We start from the raw sequence: 12,996 nt of genomic DNA on the forward strand, positions 1-12,996 counted from the left end.
CGTAACATATGTCATATGTAAACTGACATATGAGACCCATATGATGATAACGTCTCGGGGATGAGTCCTTGCCTGGGTTACGGAATGCGTATACCAATGGTACATGGTCATTAAATACCATGAGATGGCACCTTCGATATCGTCTTCGAAATATCTGACAGTGGCATAAATAGCAAATAGTTCCTGGATGAAGGTCGACCATTTACGTTAGGAAGCAGACAGTTTGTGGGAGAAAAATCTGAGGGGCCGTACAACAGAGCCCATGGATTGCTGAAGTACTGCCCCCACTGCTGTATTACTTGCATCTGCGGTGAGTGTAACAGCCATCTGTAGGGCTGATTTGAGGTTATCAAATGCACATCGCATATCTGGAGTCCATGTGACAGCCCGAGACCCTGAAGTGTTTTTCCTGCGAGAGCATCTGTTAGTGGGGCTTCTATGTCTGTGGTGTGGGGAATGTGTTTGCGGCAGTAATTTACCATTCCTAGGAAGCGGTGGATGCCCTGAAAGTCTTTGGGCAACAGCACCGTACTAATGGCCTCAACCCATTTGGTTAGAGGGTGGATGCCATCGGCAGAAAGCACACAGCCCAGAAATGTGAGACTAGAGCAGCGGAGTTGTGACTTGGCATTGTTCATTGCAACACCATTTGCTTGTAATAGTTGTAACACTTTATTTGAGTGGCGTTCGTGTTCCTCGAGTGAGGAAGAAAAAAATTAACATGTCGTCCAGGTACACATACCCAAAGTCCACTTTTCCAACCAATGAGTCAATGAACCATTGCCACATCTATGCAGCATTTTTAGGGCCGAGCAGCATAAACAGATTTTCAAACAATCCAAATGGAGTAATGATGGCGATTTTTTCAACATCCTCCAGTGCCATTGGCAGTTTGTGGTATGCCTTGTGACAGTCGATTACACTGACAATTTGTGCCCCGCGCAGTTGGGAAGCAAAATCTTGAATATCTGGGACAGGATAACTATCTAAAATTGTTCTGGTGTTAAGTGTCTGACAGTCACCGCAGTGACGGAAAGTGTCACCTTTCTTTGGCACCAAATAAATGGGTGATGACCAACTACTAGAAGAAGGGCAAATAGTCTTACTGTCTAAAAGTTCCATAATAATAGCTTTAGCATGTTTAACTTTTTCCAGGTTTAAACGCCTAGCCTTTGCACATACTGGTGGACCATCCTTGTTATTCTATGGACAGTACTGTTGCTGATCGCAAAAGCGACACAGGTGATGGACCCACACCCGATGCACTGCGACTAACCTGTAATGCACATACTTGTATGTCCCAGGCCGGTGGATCAGCAGCAGTGGCAGTGATCCACTGGTAGTCCTTGTCATGGAGCTCGGTGGGGTACTTGGTAGTGTTGTGGGCACAGCTTCTGTCCGGCAGTAGAAACGTCACGCAGCATCGGCGGCGGGTGCGAGAAGGTGGTGCGGGGATGGGGGTGGCCGTATGTGACAGCTGGGTGACCTGCTTATGAGCGTTCATGAGCTTGGCTTGCATGGTGGCAATACATAAGCAGAGGACCTCATTGCTGTCTTGTAGTTCGTCAGTGTGTGATTGAAGAGAGAGCACTGCAACAGTAGCTTCAGATAGCTCACGCAGTAGAGTGGCACTCTCGGATGAGAGGGAAGAAATATCAGTACAGGTGGTACGGTCTACCGATTTAAGATTAGTGTACCTCATTGTAGGTTAGGTGAAAGAGCATGGAAAGATAAGGCACTGCATCTTTCACGTACCAGCATCCTGGTGCATGAGGTGAAGAAGTATTAAGGAGCAGGCATCTGTGCGATGCAACATGGCCCCTTAGCACCTGAATTCGGTCACGCTATTAGTTTGTGAATGCACATGGGGAACAACATTTCTTAGCCGCATCACCAGAGAGGGAATGGAAATAACACCAGGCAGAATGGTGTGTAGCATCGTCCATTGAGGGGGCTGAAGCCAAAGTAACAGTGGAGTGATTCGTGTTTGTAGATTCCTCCGACGGGGGTATCGCAGTAGTTCTGGTACGAGAGGAGTTATGGTGGCAGCTGCCAGGTGGTGTTGGACCTGTGTGCATGCGCAGAGTGAGTCATGCACACTCTGTACTGTACGATGTCAACTGCCATGCAGGTGTGCCAACCCCAGGGGAGTGAAGGCCCAATGGGGGAGGATATGCGAGGGTGGCAGAATGTTGTACACCTGGCCTGCGTTCTTCAGTTTAGTGACCAGTGGGGCTGAAGTTACATGGAGAAGGTGAATTTGAACTTCTGGAGGATGTCTGAGCAAGTCCAGAGTGTAGCATCTGGCATCTGATGCTGTCAATCAGAGCGTGGAGATGACACCAGAGCTGCAACGGGGATCTGGAACCAAGTGACGCGTGACTGATGATGAGACGGATAGCCTAGCCTCCTTTGTAGATATGGATAGGTGCTCAAGGATGATGTCTTTTTTTTTTTTTTTTTTTTTTTTGTGGTCTTAGGGCGCACAACTTCAACGGTCATTAGCGCCCAGACTACGTGAGGAATGCACCGCGAGTCACAAGTTTAAAACAGCAACGAAACGGAAAACACGATAAAGGACAGACTAACAGGCATAGGATTAAAAAAGGAAGACAGTAGAATCAAATGTCCTTTGAGAGGGTTGTCAAATTGATACAATGAAGAACGCGAGCAGCTGCTCGTGGGTCATCTGCTAAAATGGCTTCTACAGTACAAGGCAGGCCAAGATCAAGACGCAGGGTGTTAAAATCTGGACAGACCGTTAAAATATGGCAGACCGTCAGCAATTGCCCACAGGGGCAGAACGGCGCCGGCGTATCCGTCAGCAGATGGCAATGGCTGAACCGGCAGTGGCCAATTCGTAACCGGGCCAAAACGACCTCCTCCCGCCGAGAAGGGCGTGAGGAGGATGTCCAAGCCACGGGAAGAGGTTACAGGGCCCGAAGTTTGTTGTCTGGAAGTGCAGCCCAATCGGCATGCCACTGTGATAAAATGCGCCGACAAATGACCCTGCTACAATCTGACAAAGGGACACAACAAGATGCTGTCTGAGGCTGGAGGACCGCAGCCTTGGCCGCGGCATCTGCAGCTTCGTTCCCAGGGAGACCGACATGGCCAGGAACCCACATAAAGCTAACCGGAGAACCGACGTCCACCAGCTGCTGAAGAGAGCGTTGGATCCGCTGCACGAAAGGGTGAACTGGGTACGGATCACGGAGGCTCTGGATAGCGCTCAGGGAATCGGAGCAGATGACATATGCAGAATGTCGGTGGCGGCAGATGTAAAGGACAGCCTGGTAGAGGGCAAAGAGCTCAGCTGTGAAGACCGAACAAAGGCCATGGAGCCGGTATTTGAAACTTTGTGCCCCGACAATAAAGGAACACCCAGCCCCGTCATTGGTCTTAGAGCCGTCTGTATAAATGAAGGTCATATTAATGAACTTCGAACGAAGTGCGATAAAACGGGAGTGGTAGACTGAACCGGGGGTAACCTCCTTCGGGAGCGAGCAGAGGTCAAGGTGGACGCGAACCTGATCCTGGAGCCAAGGTGGCGTGTGGCTCTCGCCCACTTGAAAGGTTGCAGGGAGTGAAAAATTAAGGTGTTGAAGGAGGCGACGAAAGCGAACTCCAGGGGGTAGCAGGGCAGAGACATACAACCCGTATTGACTGTCGAGAGAGTCATCAAAAAAGGAACGATAAGACGAGTGGTCGGGCATTGCCAGTAGCTGACAGGCATACCGACAAAGCAGAATATCGCGCCGGTAGGTGAGTGGCAACTCACCAGCGTCAGCATGAAGACTCTCGATGGGACTAGTATAAAATGCTCCGATCGCAAGTCGTAAACCCCGATGTTGTATGGAGTTGAGGCGGCGTAAGATGGATGGCCATGCAGAGGAGTATACGAAGCTCCCATAATCCAGCTTGGAGCGGACGATCGACCGATATAGACGAAGCAGGACGGTTTGATCCGCTCCCCACGACATACCACTGAGAACATGGAGGACATTTAGAGAACGGGTACAACGGGCAGCCAAATATGACACATGTGGAGACCAACTAAGTTTCCTGTCAAATGTAAGACCTAAAAATTTTGTTGTCTCCACGAATGGGAGAGCAACGGGACCGAGTCGTAAGGACGGTGGGAGAAACTCTTTGTAGCGCCAGAAGTTAATACAGACCGTCTTCTCGGCAGAAAAACGGAAGCCATTGGCGACACTCCAGGAGTAAAGACGGTCAAGAGAACGCTGAAGACAGCGCTCCAGGACACATGTACACTGCGCGCTGCAATAGATGGTAAAATCGTCCACGAAAAGGGAGCCTGATACATCAGCTGGGAGGCAATCCATTATTGGATTGATCGCGATGGCGAAGAGAGCGACGCTCAAAACTGAGCCCTGTGGCACACCATTCTCCTGGCGAAAGGTGTCTGACAGGACAGAACCCACACGTACCTTGAACCGTCGATCCATTAAAAAAGAACGAATAAAAAGAGGGAGGCGACCGCGAAGGCCCCATGTATGCATGGTGCGGAGAATGCCCGCCCTCCAACAGGTGTCGTAAGCCTTCTCCAAATCAAAGAACACAGCCGCGGTCGGGCGCTTCCTCAAGAAGTTATTCATAATGAAGGTCGACAAGGTAACCAGATGGTCGACAGCAGAGCGGCGCCTACGAAATCCACATTGTACATTGGTAAGTAGGCATCGAGACTCGAGCAGCCAAACCAATCGAGAGTTAACCATTCGCTCCATCACTTTACAGACACAGCTGGTATGCGAGATGGGTCGATAACTGGAAGGCAAGTGCTTGTCCTTCCCCGGCTTAGGAATCGGGACAACAATAGACTCGCGCCAGCATGCGGGAACATGTCCCTCAATCCAGATGCGATTGTAAGTACGAAGAAGAAAACCTTTACCCGCAGGAGAAAGGTTCTTCAGCATCTGAATATGAATAGAATCAGGCCCTGGAATGGAGGACCGTGATCGGCTAAGTGCGGTTTCGAGTTCCCGCATGGTGAATGGGGCATTATAACTTTCACGATTTGAGGAGCGGAAGTTAGGTGGCCTAGCCTCCTCTGCCTGTTTGCGGGGGAGGAAGGCAGGGTGGTAATGAGCGGAGCTCGAAACCTCGGCGAAAAAGCGGCCGAAAGCATTGGAGACATCCTCAGGGGCCACAAGGACGTCATTCGCGACCGTCAAGCCAGAAACTGGTGAGTGAACCTTAGTGCCAGATAGCCGGCGCAGGCTACCCCAGACAACAGAAGAAGGAGTAAAACTGTTGAAGGTGCTTGTGAAAGCAGCCCAGCTGGCTTTCTTGCTTTCTTTAATAACACGACGACACTGAGCACGTAATCGTTTATAATTGATACAATTCGCCACTGTAGGGTGGCGTTTAAAGGTGCGTAAAGCACGTCGACGAGCACGTAAAGCGTCTCTACATGCTGCAGTCCATCAGGGGACCGGTACGCGACGTGGAGAAGAAGTAGGGTGAGGGATGGAATATTCAGCAGCAGCGAGAATGACTTCCGTGAGGTGTGTGACCTGACGATCGCAGCTTGTGAAGGTTTGATCCTGAAAGGTCGCCCTGGAAGAGAAGAGCCCCCAGTCTGCCTTGGAGATGGTCCAACTAGAGGAGCATGGAGAGGGGGTATGCTGCAGGAGATGGATAACACACGGGAAGTGGTCGCTCGAATATGTATCAGAAAGTGCATACCATTCAAACCGGTGTGCAAGTTGGGGAGTACATATAGAGAGGTCTAAATGGGAATAGGTGTGAGATGTGTCCGAAAGAAAAGTAGGGGCGCCAGTATTGAGGCAGACAAGGTTGAGCTGGTTGAAAAGGTCTGCTAACAGGGAGCCCCTCGGGCAGGATGCTGGAGAGCCCCAAAGGGGATGGTGGGCATTGAAGTCTCCAGTTAACAAAAATGGTGCAGGTAGCTGAGCAATAAGTTGCATCGTGTCTGCCCTGGTAACGGCAGATGACGATGGAGTGTAAACGGTACAAATGGAAAATGTAAAAGTGGGGAGAGTAATGCGGATGGCAACTGCCTGCAGGCCGGTGTGCAACGTGATGGGATCATAGTAAATATCATCCCGGACCAGCAACATAACCCCTCCATGAGCCGGGATACCCACCACAGGGGGTAGGTCAAAACGCACAGAGGTGTAGTGTGCCAAGGCAATTTGATCGCATGGGCGTAGCTTCGTTTCCTGGAGGGCTATGACGAGCGGACGGTGCAAGCGGAGCAGCAACTTCAAGTCCTCTCGATTGGAGCGAATGCTGCGAATATTCCAGTGAATAAGTGCCATCGTAAGAAAAGGAAGATGATAGAAGGGGTCACCTCGAAGGCCGCGGAGGGCCTGGCTTCGAGCGAGCACTGCCGCCGCTATCAGTAGGCGGACAGTCTTCGTCCATTGGGTCTATAGGTTCATCGGCCATCTTGGGAAGATGGCCGGGAGGGGGGGGTTCCTCCGCCGGTGAACGGCCAGATGTTCGGCTACCAGCGGTGCGGCCAGGCGAAACGGATGACGGCCTGGGGCGGCAACCGCTGGGTGGCGCAGGAGAAGAAATGCGCCGTGGCGGAGAAGGAGAACTGTGCTTCCTAGGAGCCTTCTTGGAAGGTCGTTTGGTGGAAGTACCGGTCGAAGGCTGGGAGGTCGAGGTACGTAGGAAGTCTGCACGGGACGGTTCCTTCTTAAAGGCCCGTGCATCTGACTTCTGGGTCTTCGTCTTGGCAGAAGCTGATGTTGGTGCTTGTGTCTGAGGGGTGACGGGAGGAAGAGGAGACGTCGACCGGACGATCTTAGCACTGGCCGAACGGACGACCGTGGTGCTGAAGGTCAGATCGCATGTCTGGGTTGCCACCTCCCTGGTAGTCCGAGGAGAGGCGAGGACAGTACTGTATTTCCCCGCTGGGAGCAGCGTGGGCTTCCTACTAGCCAATAGCTTGCGAGCAGCCGAGGTGGACACTTTCTCTTTGACCCGAATTTCTTGGATACAGCGTTCTTCCTTATAGACAGGACAGTCACGGGAGGATGCGGCATGGTCACCCTGACAGTTCACACAACGAGGAGACGGAGGTGGACAGTCACCCTCATGGGCATCCCTGCCACAAGTGACACATTTAGCCGCATTGGAACAAGACTGTCGAGTGTGATTGAAACGCTGACACTGGTAACAGTGCGTAGGTGTCGGGACATAGGGGCGAACAGAAATAACCTCGTAGCCCGCCTTGATGCGCGATGGCAGCTTAACACTATCGAAGGTCAAGAAAAGTGTCCGGGTCGGTACAAGGTCATTGTTGACCTTTTTCATGACCCTATGGACAGCCGTCACGCCCTGCTCAGCGAGGAAAGATTGAATCTCCTCATCAGTCAGTCCGTCGAGGGAGCTAGTATAGACCACACCACGAGACGAATTCAAGGTTCGGTGAGCCTCCACCCGCACAGGGAACGTGTATAGGAGTGTGGCCCGAAGCAGTTTTTGTGCCTGAAAGGCGCTCTCAGTTTCTAGTAATAAGGTACCATTACGCAACCTGGTACAAGATTTGACAGATCCGGCTATGGCATCTACACCCTTCTGGATAACGAAAGGGTTGACAGAGGAAAAATCCTTTCCGTCCTCAGATCGAGAAACGACGAGGAACTGTGGGGCAGGTGGTAGTACTTTTGTCACTGATGGCTGGTCACGTTTCCGTTTTTGGGCAGAAGTCGAGACAGATGGAGTGAAATCCATTGCGGAGGAATCCCCCATGATTGCCAGCGTCTCCGATGGCGCGCTCCTTCCTTGTGGGGACCCTCACAGAGGGCACTCCCGCCTTAGGTGAATGTTTACACCTCAGGTCACACCTCCAGAGAACCAGACAGAGGGACCAATCGGCATGGTCAGAAGGTATCAGCTCAGGCAATCACCCCTCCCCGGGCCTGGCCTTTACCAGGGGGTACGCGCGTGCCTTACATGTCTACCCAGGGCGGGGAATTACGCGTTACCCCGTCACCGGCTACGCGTGCGAACGCGTGGGTCGGCCTTCAGGCACGCACAGGGAGGAAGGAAGAAGAGGAAAAGGAGGAGAGAGAGGGAGAGAGAGGACAGACTGTCTCAAACGCCGAGGCGGAGACCAGAGAAGGCAAGGAGAAGAAGGCAATGAGAAGGCAAGGAGAAGAAGGCAAGGAGAAGGCAAGGAGAAGAAGACAAGGGAAAGAGTAAGGAAGACAGTGAGGTGGAAAAGAGCAAAGAAAGGAACCAACCAAAGGAAGGAAGAAACGAGAAGTGAAAAAGCAAAATGACCGCAAATAGAGGTAGTGGAACCGTCCGTCTCCGGACGCAGGCGCTAACGACCCCCTTGAGGGGGTGGGACTCCTTTTAGTCGCCTCTTACGACAGGCAGGAATACCTCGGGCCTATTCTAATCCCCGGACCCGCAGGGGGCAAGGATGATGTGTCGGGTGAATGCTTATTTGTCCATAGTGGGAGGCAAAGCCACAATATCGAAGATCAGGTCTATATCATCATATAGGTGACATAGTAAGCAAAGGAACTTCAAGTTGTCGTCAGCAACACCGTGTAGCTGCAGGATGTGGTTGACCAAGACTCACCATGTGTATGGGTGGTCCTTGTGAAGGGGTGGTAGGTTAGGCCAACAGATGGCATAGCTGTTTGTCGGAAACTGTCACCCCATGTCTATAGCTCTGCAGCTAAATTTGTTCGGGTGCAGTAGCAGTGTACCAGTTCCCGACACTGTCAGTGGCATAGTGGCATGCGGCATGGTAGGCACAGCTGGCTCGAACGTGGTCGATAAATCAACGAGTTAGGCGTTCAATGGAGTAAAGCCAACAGATGTAGAATGGATCGGTGTGGTAGAGTCGACAGTAGTCGACCGATGTGCATAGAATGACAGAGTACAGTTTCTGAGCCCCTCCCCTGCAGGTGCATTAAAATTGTTAAAATCACCTAACATTTGTGGAACACATGCAGCAGGCATGGCAGGAGCAGAATGTGCTGTTGGAAACACTCGTTAAGTGGATGCTGGTAGTGTGTGTGGGGGGGGGGGGGGGGGGGGGGGTATGGGGGCTGGTGCAAAATCCGGAGTTCCAGGATAAACATGAAATTTCCTGTCTTGAGCATCCACCTCAAATTGTACTGCCACTGACTAAGGTGGAAAGTTCACAATGGCACTTGGGAAACTTGTAAACATAGTCACTGGGGCTTGAGCACATCGTTTCGGCCATTGTCGGGCATTTGGAACATGTGGAAAGTTCACATTCCATGTAAAATGTTCGCATGCGAAGTTTTGTGCACAAAAAACATTCTGTTGGTATGGAATACTGCCACACAACTGCTGATTCATGCATGATAACAAAAAGTTTTGTTTGTACCTGATGCCACCACATGTGGCTGTGGGAATGTAGAAGCACTGCATTGTTGATCAAATGGTTCTAACCACTATGGGACTTAACATCTGAGGTCATCAGTCCCCTAGACTTAGAACTTCTTAAACCTAACTAACCTAAGGACATCACACATATCCATGCCCTAGGCAGGATTCGAACATGCAACCACAGCAGCAGTGCGGCTCCAGACTGAAGTGCCTAGAACCGCTCATCCACAGCATTCGGCACTGCCCTGTTGAGTACAGGTAGTCGGTGTGTTTTGAAACTGCGTCAAACTATTGCGAACATGAGGTGGATAGTTGGAAAACAATGCTGAAGTGTCCGTTGGATAACCTAGTTGTCATATGTGCTGTGTAAATTAGTAAATGACATCTTCGAGCCAGCGAAGGGGATGGATGGTCCTACTTGACCGGGCGAATCCTCATACAGCAGTGGAAGGATCCGAGGAGGTGACGGTGAATTGTGAGGTGCCAGGGTAATGAACGTGAATGCCTGTTGAGGTATGAAGAACTTTTACCGTTGATGGGTAAGTACCAACAGGCAAGGGAACAGACTGGAGAAGGTGAATGTGTGTGTGTGTGTGGGGGGGGGGGGGGGGGGAGTGGGGGGCAGAGGGGGGGGGGGCCGCAGGGGGACTGACTGGGTGGGGTATCAGGCAGTTCTCCCAGTTGAGGCAGCAGACAGGTACCATTTGACGTGTGCCATTAATGAACACTTTCAATGTGTTGTTACGCAGCAATATGATTCTGTGTGGGAACGAGTATGTAGGGCTGAGTGCAGGTTGGATGGTGTCATCACACAAAATGACATGAGTGCACGATGCCAAGTCCATATGCAGGAATATGGGAGGGAGCGAGTGTGGGCGAGAAGGGGGCACGCGAATGTTAGTGATTAGCTCCTTAACATGCCCAACGAATGTCTAGTCGCAGATTTGATCTGGAGGGAGTGAAGGCTCGACGAGCTCTGCTGGGACTGTGAGGGGTTCTCCATATAGTACTTCTGCCAGAGATGTGCCAAGGTCCTCTTTGTATGTGGTACGAATGCCTATCATTACCTATGGTAGGATGATGGCTCAACTCACCTATGTGGCACATCAGTGAAGCTTTAAGCTTACAGTGCCAGTGTTTGACAAACCCGTTGCTCTAGGATGAAATGCTGTTGACCTAAATCATTTCACCCCTCACAGTTCACAAAACTGTCAGAAGAGGGCAGACACGAATTGGCACCCTTGGTCAGTGGTGATAGAAGCTGGGAAGCCGAAGCGCGAGATCCACATTAGTAAAAGGGCTTGGGCCACCGGGTTGGCTGTGATAGTAGTGAGGGGTATTACGTCTACGCAGTGGGTAAACCTGTCAATGACAGATAGTATGTAACGAAAGGGGCCTGAGGGGGTAAGGGCCTGACAATATCAATGTGTATATGTTGAAATCTTTGTTTTGCCACGTCAAATGTACCCATGGGGAGATGTGCAAGATGTCCTAATTTTGCGCACTGACAGGCCACACACACTTGTGCCCAACTGTGACAATGTTTTATCATAGGATGAATAGTCTTACTGTCTAAAAGTTCCTGAATAATTGCTTTGGCTTCTTTAAGTTTTTCCAGGTTTAAATGCCTAGCCTTTGTACGCACTGGTGGACATTCTGTGGTATTGATTCTGTGGACAGTACTGTTGCTGATAGCAAACACCGACCCGTACCTGATGAAGTATGACTAACCTGTAATGCACATGCTTGTGTGTCTCAGGCTGGCGGATCAGCAGCGATGGTGGTGATCCACTGGTAGTCCTTGTCGTGGAGCTTAGTGGGGTACTTGATGGTGTCATGAACACAGCTTCTGTCTGGCAGTAGAGAAGTCATGCGGTGTCAGCGGCGGGTGCGAGGAGACAGTGCGGGTGCTGTTGGCGTGTCTGTGTGTGATGGCTGTATGACCTGCTTAAGAGTGTCTGTGAATTTGGCTTGGATAGCGGTGATGCATAAGCGAAGGGCTTCATTGTTGTCCCAAAGCTCGTTCTTGTGTGATTTAAGAGATAACACTGCAAGAGTGGCTTCAGCTAGCTCACACAATAGAGTGGCACTCTCAGATGAGAGGAAAGAAATATCAGAACCAGTGGTAAGGTCTACTGAGTTAAAGATTAGTGTACATTGTTGTAGGTTAGGTGAAAGAACATGGGCTAAGAGAAAATTTACCCCGAGCACGGTATCATCCACATTGGTGATGATGAAAGTCCACTGTACGTGAGTGTTAATGTCCTGCAGCTTAAGGTTTAAATTAGTTATGCCATGAGATCGACTCAAGGAATTACTGGCAGCTCAAAGTGGGGGGGGGGGGGGGGGGGGCAAGGTTGACATTCAAAGGTGAAGAAGTATAAAAGGCATCTGTACGATGCAACGTGGCCCATAGTGCCTGATTGGAGTTGTGGTATTAGTTTGGGAATATGCTTTGGGAATGACATTTCTTAGCCACGTCGCCAAAGCGGGAATGGAAATAACACCAAGCAGAATGGCATGGAGTGTCATCAGTCGAGCTGCCTGAGGCTGAAGCAGCAATGGAGGGGGTCGTGTTTGTAGATTCCTCCAATGGCAGTGCTGCAGTAGAGCTGGTAGGACAGGAGTTACGGCAGCGATTACCAAGTGGTGTTGGGTCTGTGCGCATGCGCGGAGTGAGTCATGCGCACTCTGTCCTGAAAGACGGAAACTGCAGTGCAGGTGTGATGACTCTTGAGGCCTGAGAAACCCCTGGGAGGGTATGTGGGGGTGGCAGGATGTTGTAAATCTGGTCTGCGATCTTCAGGTTAGTGTCCAGGGGGCCGAAGTGAGATGGAGAAGGTGAATTTGAACTTTCAGAGAAAGTTTGAGCAACCAGTTGGTCCAAAGTATAGGCACTCGAGGTTGTTGCATTGGGGGGGGGGGGGGGGGGAGGGGAGGGGGGGAGGGGGGAATTCATATTTGTCCTTAGCGGGAGGCATAGCCACAGTCTCGCAGATCAGGTCCGGTTCATCACGGAGGTGACATAGTACGCAAAGGAATTTAGAGTTCTCATCAGTGACGCTGTGTAGCTGCAGGATGTTGTCGACCAAGGCAAACCATGTGCCTGGGTGATCCTTGCAATGGGGCGGTAGCTTAGGACAACAGATGGGGAAGTCTTGGCATAAAGGTTTGTTGAAAACTGCCCTCCCTGCCTGTAGCTCTGCAGCATAACTGGCTCAGATGCAGTAGTGGTGTACTAGTTCATGACACTGTCAGTGGCACGCAACATGGAAGGCATGGCTGGCTCAACCGTGGTCAAGAAATCAATGATTCAGGCATTTGATGGAGTAATGCCAACAGGCATAGAATGGGCCAGTGTGGAAGAGTTGACTGTAGTCGACTGATGTGTGGAAAATGACAGAGTACAGTTTCCAGATCCGTCTCCTACAGATGCATTAAAATTGTTAAAATCACCTATTGTTTGTGGAACACACATGGCAGACATGGCAGGAACGGTGTGTGCCATCGGAAACACTTGTAAAGTGGACGCTGGTAGTGTGGGAGGGGGGTGGTGTGTGGCACTTGCAAAATTCGTAGTTCCAGGATAAACATGAAATTTTCTGCCCTGAACGTCCAGATCGA

The sequence above is a fragment of the Schistocerca americana genome, chromosome 1, assembly GCF_021461395.2.
Source record: "Schistocerca americana isolate TAMUIC-IGC-003095 chromosome 1, iqSchAmer2.1, whole genome shotgun sequence".
In the NCBI taxonomy this organism is placed as follows: domain Eukaryota; kingdom Metazoa; phylum Arthropoda; class Insecta; order Orthoptera; family Acrididae; genus Schistocerca; species Schistocerca americana.